The 7,315-nt window shown below is 35.6% G+C and overlaps 1 long non-coding RNA gene across 1 annotated transcript; it reads left to right on the forward strand.

Annotated features, from left to right (window-relative positions):
- The first annotated feature begins 314 nt into the window (after positions 1-314).
- Positions 315-1,828, forward strand: LOC110638967 (uncharacterized). Its single transcript, XR_002491821.2, has 2 exons — positions 315-1,354; positions 1,521-1,828. It is a non-coding gene; the product is annotated as an uncharacterized LOC110638967 (long non-coding RNA).
- Positions 1,829-7,315: the final 5,487 nt, after the last annotated feature.

The following is a 7,315-nucleotide window of genomic DNA, read 5'->3' on the forward strand; positions in this document are numbered from 1 at the left end:
AATTAAAATAACTAGTGAATTTGCCCATCAGAGATAAACACTGCCTTAAAAAAAAGAAAAAAGACTGAAAGAGGCACCAAATCACATAGGACCAAATGAGCCACCTCACCGCTGATAAGGTTTATCTAGATTGATTGAATAGTTTGCTGTAATTTGTAATCCTTAGCCACTGCTAGTTGTTGCAATAGTTTGATAAGTCCTATTGTAAGCCAAACTCTATCAATATGTATATATATGTTTAGGTAAAGATAACGCTAAATATCCTTGCCTATTGCATGCTATTAGAGCCAATACCATTACAAAATCATTATGGCTACCACTTCTCAAACCTTATCTAAAGCGTACCAATCACAACATCTTCGCTTTCCCTGTCATCTTCCTTACTGAATCCGTCTCAATACATATCTATCAAACTTATTTCTTCTAATTATCTCCTTTGGAAGTCCCAATTGTTGCCTCTTCTTAGTGGGTATAACCTGTCCCAACACATCTCCACCACCTCTGTTCCTTTGTCTCCAATACTTTGATGACAACACCACCTCGAATCCTACTTATCAGATTTGCTACCATTAGGATTAGCTAGTTCTTAGCTAGATCTTCTCGTCATATCTGAGACTATCCTCCCTCAGGTCATTGGATTGACAACAGCAAAAGAAGCTTGGAATAAGCTTGCTGCCATTTTTGCTATTGGAAGTCGCACCCAAATTTTACAGCTTTGTAAACAGCTCAAAAGGTTGGCTAAAGGTACTGATTGTATTGATGTCTTCATGAAACGTGCAAGGACTATTGCTGATCAATTATCAGTGCTTCAGCCACCAATCTTTGAAGAGTCGTCGGTGAATGACATTCTGGAAGGGTTAGGTCCAGAATTTCGACCATTTATTCGGGCTATTCAGGCCAGAAATGCGCCTATTGAGTTTGCTGATTCGTTTGCACTCTTGCTGAGCGAGGAAGCTTAAATGAAAATGGAATCTATCTCGATTTACTCTTCAGTTCCGCCTTCTGCCCATGTTGTTACTCGTACGCCCTCAAATGCACGGAATCCTGGACAAGGCCGTGGTCACTCTTTCGTGAATCATTCTACAAATGATACATGTTTGTCTCAATGTGACATGTCATAATTGCTGTGGCCAAGGACATTTAGCATGCTATTGTCCATCCCTGAAGATTAAACACAATTCAAGCCAAAATATCTGATCCTCTCAGCCCACTATCTATCTAGCCTCAACTGACAATTCCTCGATGGAGGAATGGACTGTGGATTCGGAAGCCAACTTCCATCTCACATCCAATAATGATAATCTCGCAAATTCCACACCATATCATGGAATTGATGAAGCCGTTATAGGCAATGGTAAGACTGTTTCAATTTTTCACACTAGTAAATCACATGTTTCACTCAATAATTCTTCTTTTGTTTTGGATAATATTCTTTGTTCTCCGCATATTTAACGTAATCTCTTTTCTGTTTCTACCTTTACTCATCAAAATAACGTAATCTCTTTACTCATCAAAATAAGCATATTCACTCGAAGCAAGTGTTGTACACCGGTCGGAGTAATGGTGGTCTCTACACCGTGCCTCTTCAAATGTCTAAAGTTCAACCTGAAGTCAACTCAGTGGAATTTAGAACTTGGCATGCCCGTCTTGGTTATGCTAATACTCAATTGTTCGTTAATTTTTTAATTCTCATGATATTTCTCATTCTAAAAATAATTTGTTTAATAGTCCATGTCATTTGTGTAGTGTTAGTAAGATGCATAAACTTCTGTATATTGATTCTCATTCAGTTGTTAATAAACCACTTGAGTTGATGTGTTCTGATGCATGAGGCCCCTCTTCTATTACGTCTACAGATAGAATTAAATGCTATGTTCTTTTCTATGATCGCCAAAATAAATACTGTTGGATTTACTTTATGAAACGTTAATCCGAAGTTTTGAACATTTTCATTAAATTTCGTCACATAGTTGAAAAGTACTTCTCCTTGCCAATTAAAAATTTTCGAGCAGACTGGAAGGAGAGCGAGGAGAATTTCAAGCTTTAACTAATTATCTCCGTGAAAATGGCATAACGCAAAGAGTTTCTTGTCCACATAACCTTAAATAAAATGGTTGCACTGAACAAAAGCACAGACATATTGTCGAAATAGGACGTGCTCTTCTTCACCATAGTGCTGTTCCATATCAATATCAGAATTTTGCATTTGATTTTGCTGTCTACATAATAAATAGAATGGCTATGTTGAACGAAAGCACATACATATTGTATAAATAGGACATGCTCTTTTTCACCATTCTGCTGTTTCATATCAATATCAGAATTTTGCATTTGATGCTGCTATCTACACAATAAATCGAATTCCTACTGAAAATACAAAACCAGCTTCAACTTTTGAAAAATTATTCAAATGTCATCCTAATTATCACGAATTACAAATTTTGGTGCCCTCTGTTACCCATGGTTAAAGCCATATGCAAAATCAAAATTGGACCCTTAGTCTACCTAATGTTTCTTTTTAGGTTATAGCAAAATTCACAAGGGCTATCTCTATTTAGACTTTGCTACTTGTAGACTTTTGTCTCACGAAATGTGATTTTTCTGTAAACAGATCAATCCGTTTAAACGTGAGAACGATGCTGGCACCACTTACATAGTTCACAACTCCTCGATAAATTTCAGTACTCTACCACCACTTCCACATGCTCCTATCCAGTCAATACGTTTCTCCCCTACAACTGATGGCATCTTAGGCCTAAGGCCAATTAATATCATGCCTTGTCAACAACCACATAGCCCAAAATCATCATAGACTATGAATCACACCACTCCATTAAATATTGCACATGATGCCCACTACCTAAAGTTCATAAATTCCACTTCTCCATTGCCTTCCGAGACACGCTACAACTTCATCAAATTCCACACCCATAAAAGCCACGTCATCCTAATCCATCCACACCATAGGTTGGTCCAAGTCCACGGCTTCGCATGACATCATCAGATAATCATGATGTCGTGCCCACCTCTCTAAGATTGCCACAAATTATGGATCTCTCTACATCTCCACCACAAGCAAATGCACCAACTAGAACACATCACATGGTCACTCGAGCACATACGGGCAAATTAAAACAAAAAATGTTTGTTGCCTCCGCAGCTATTGTATCAACGTGTTACAAACAGGCAATTAAGAGAAAAGAATGGAGGGATGTTGTTCTTCATGAGTTAAATGCACTTTTACAAATAGGTACTTAGGAATTGGTTCCTAAACAGGAGGCTTAGAAAATAATTGGATGCAAATGGGTCTTTCGAATAAAACACCGCCCTAATGGAACAATTGACAAATGCAAGGCCCATCTTGTTGCATAAGGATATAATCAAAGGCCTAGTATAGACTTCTTTGAGAGATTTTCTAATCAAACCTATTACAATTACACATAAGCTGTAATGATCTAGCCAAGGGACCGTTACCGGTGCTAGGGATCGAATCAGCTTAAAGCTACCGAAATCCGCAGAAAGTCTAAAAACATGTTGAGCATAAACGTAACCATGTATCTCATAATCTGAGCATACTTTAAACCATTACACTTTAGGTTACTCATATCTTATTAATAGATAATTGGTTTAGAATTTGAACCTTTACATACATAAAATCACTAAAGTGTAATTAGTTCATACATGTATTCTCACATGAGGAGTTAGCTTAGATTTAAAACATACATAATTTCATCACTTATGTTTAATATAAAACATCTATCAAACATGAATGCGAGTATAGTAATTATTTCTTTATATATTATATGTCTACTAATCATTCAACATATATCTAAACAATCCATAGTTATTCCTGCTACTCAAGCTCTAAAAGATTCTTCTATTCCTGCACTCCTGCACCTAGGGTTAGGGTAAAGAGGTGAGCCATGTATCTCATAATCTGAGCATACTTTAAACCATTACACTTTAGGTTACTCATATCTTATTAATAGATAATCGGTTTAGAATTTGAACCTTTACATACATAAAATCACTAAAGTGTAATTAGTTCATACATATATTCTCACATGAGGAGTTAGCTTAGATTTAAAACATACATAATTTCATCATTTATGTTTAATATAAAACATCTATCAAACATGAATGCGAGTATAGTAATTATTTCTTTATATATTATATGTCTACTAATCATTCAACATATATCTAAACAATCCATAGCTATTCTTGCTACTCAAGCTCTAAAAGATTCTTCTATTCCTGCACTCATGCACCTAGGGTTAGGGTCAAGAGGTGAGCTTATACAAGTATAGTGAGTAAATTAACCAAAAACATTTAATTACAACCTTCATTTCATAAATATGCAATGCATCATCCATATGAGTTTCACATCATAAACATTTCACATAAGATGGACTTGTCACTAGTGATTCCTCAAATCCAATGTGCCTGGCTTATATAAAAGCTTCTCAGGACTTTTACTTAAAACATAACGTGCATCATGCACCAAGGGGCATCATAAGATCTCCCCTGGGATTTTATGGATCCGTAATATACATAACATAACATAGTCATAACCATGTGTGGAATTAGTGGGTCATCCATATCATGCACCAATAATAATTATGCAACATATTTATGTTCTAGATACATACACCCTAAATAAATATGACATGATGCATGAGGATGATCATAAATTAAATTTAACAAGTTTACATTTGTTAAGGTTAGAATTACTCACCTTTTGTAGCCTATCAATCACTTAACATAAACGGTAGCTAACCTCGGATCCTTAACTTCCTGAATCCCTTAAGTCTGATCCTGTAACCATCGAAACCCAATTAGATATTGGTAGCTCTAGAATTTTATACATATATCAAACACCTTATTCTAAGCCCTTATGAACCATAAAATCATGTTTTGGAGCCTTAGAATCGAAGGAGAAATAAAGCTAGTAGAACCAAGTACGGCCATCGTAGTCTTGGACTTTGGCAGCCGAACCTTTGAACATCGAGTGTCCACTTTAGGCAATAGCCATTATGACTTCTAAGTATTGGACTTTGGTTGCCAAACCTAGAATTTCTCTAGATTCTTTGCCAAGAAAATATATGCTTTGGCTGTCAAAATGATGATTTTTGATAGCCGAACCTAGGAATTTCCAAAATTTCCAAGTAAAAAACTAGTAGAAATTCTCTCCCAAAAACTCCAAAACATACCACAAGGCTCTAAAACATAATTCAAACACATATACACATATTCCCAAGGCCTAAATTGAATCCATACTCCAAGCTCACATGCAACAATTAAAAGCTAGGATTCAAGATTCCAACAAACTTCTATTACCACAAAAATAAAAAAATCTTTAGGTTTACTAAGGCAACTAAACATTTTAGGTCCATAAATACTTAAACTTGATAGAAAACCAAAATAACACTTTATTTAATAATCAAATACCAAAATATAGCAAAGAAAATCGTATTTTCTTCCAAAACTTAACATGAAACTCTTTTCCCCAATATCAAAAACTTAAAACCATGCAAAAACCACATGCAATAACCATCTAATACACTTAAGCATACCTAGATTCTTCAAAAAGGCCAAAAGAAAAGAGAAATTACCTTTTTCCCCTTGAAATGGAGAAGGAAATGAATTGATAAGTTCTAGCTTTAATCCACTTTCACCAAGCTTTTCCTTAAAAGAATCAAGCTTCAAAACATGTAATTGCCATGAAAATTCCCTTAGAAAACCCTTTTCATGTCCAAAAAGTTGAGAGAAAAAGAGGAGTGAGAGTTCAAGTTACTTTTTATATAGAAAACAAGCTGTTAGCCTTTTCTACCCTCACTTGTCAAGGGACTTTCAATTGTTAAAAGTCATAGTTCTGGCTGCCAGAGTTCATTCTGTTCAAAATAAATTTTGAACAGTAAAAAGGACTTTGGCTGCCAAAAGTCCATCCTTCAGCTGTCAATGTTCCTTCTGCTCAGTAGCACTTAAAATTTTTTTCTTCGGTCAAACCATAAAAATATTTTCATTTTTAAATACATTTTGAAAACATCATACATATAAACACATGAACTTTTTACCATCACTCCCTTATCTATGAAATCTTTGAATTTTTCAGAATATTTCATCAACGATAGAAATCTAATGTCGAGAAATGGTAGGTATTACATTCTTTCCCCCTTAAAAATGTTCATCCTCGAATGTTAAAACAAATACATAACAACATAAACAAACATTGGAAAACATACCTAAAATAGATGATAATAATTGTGTAACATGGAGTCATGGTTCTCCCACGTTAATTCTTCCATGTTACGGTGATTCCAAAGGATTTTGACCATAGGTATGTCCTTATTCCTTAGCTTCCTAATCTGTGTGTCCACAATCTGAATAGGTTGCTCAACATAAGAAAGATATTCCAAAATTTCCATTTCTGGTTCACTTATAACCTTGTTCAGATTTAATACATACTTCCGCCATATAGAAATATGAAACACTAGATGGATTCTTTCCATTTTTGGTGCCAAAGCTAACATATAAGATACATTTCTGACCCTTTACAACACTTCATATGGTCCCATATATCTCAGAGCTAGTTTGCCTTTCTTTCCAAATCGGATGACACCCTTCATTGGAAATACCTTTAGAAGCACCACATCTCCCTCCTGGAAAACCACTTCTCTTTTATAGATATCTGTGTAGCTCTTCTATCTACTAGTTGCTGTCTTCAATCTTGCACGGATTAAAGGCATGGCTTGATTGGTGATTTCCACCAACTTTATTTTTTGCTAAGGCTCTTTCACTTACTTCTTTCCAACACACATGAGACCTATATTTTTTCCCATATGGAGCTTCAAATGGTGCCATTCCGATGCTAAAGTGATAACTATTATTGTAAGCAAACACAACTAGAGGAAGGTACTTTTTTCATGATCCTCCAAAGTTAAGTACACATATTTTCAGCATATCTCCAAAGTCTGTAAGGTCCTTTCTGACTGTCCATCTGTCTAAGGATGAAAAGCCATGCTGAAGTCTAACCTAGTGCCTAACTAATTTTGAAGATAGCACTAAAACCTTGATGTGAACTACGAATCTCTGTTAAAGACTATAGTCACTGGAGCACCATACAACCTTATTAACTTTGCCACGTATACCTGAGCCAACTTATCCATGGAATCATTAGCTCTAAAGGGAATGAGGTGAGTAATCTTGGTCAACCTGTCCACTATAACCCATATTGAGTCATGTCTGTTGGAGGCTACTAGTAGCCCCACAATAAAGTCCATTGCTACATTTTCCCATTTCCATTCAGGAATGGGTA

The sequence above is a fragment of the Hevea brasiliensis genome, chromosome 9 (genome assembly GCF_030052815.1).
Source record: "Hevea brasiliensis isolate MT/VB/25A 57/8 chromosome 9, ASM3005281v1, whole genome shotgun sequence".
NCBI classification, from domain to species: domain Eukaryota; kingdom Viridiplantae; phylum Streptophyta; class Magnoliopsida; order Malpighiales; family Euphorbiaceae; genus Hevea; species Hevea brasiliensis.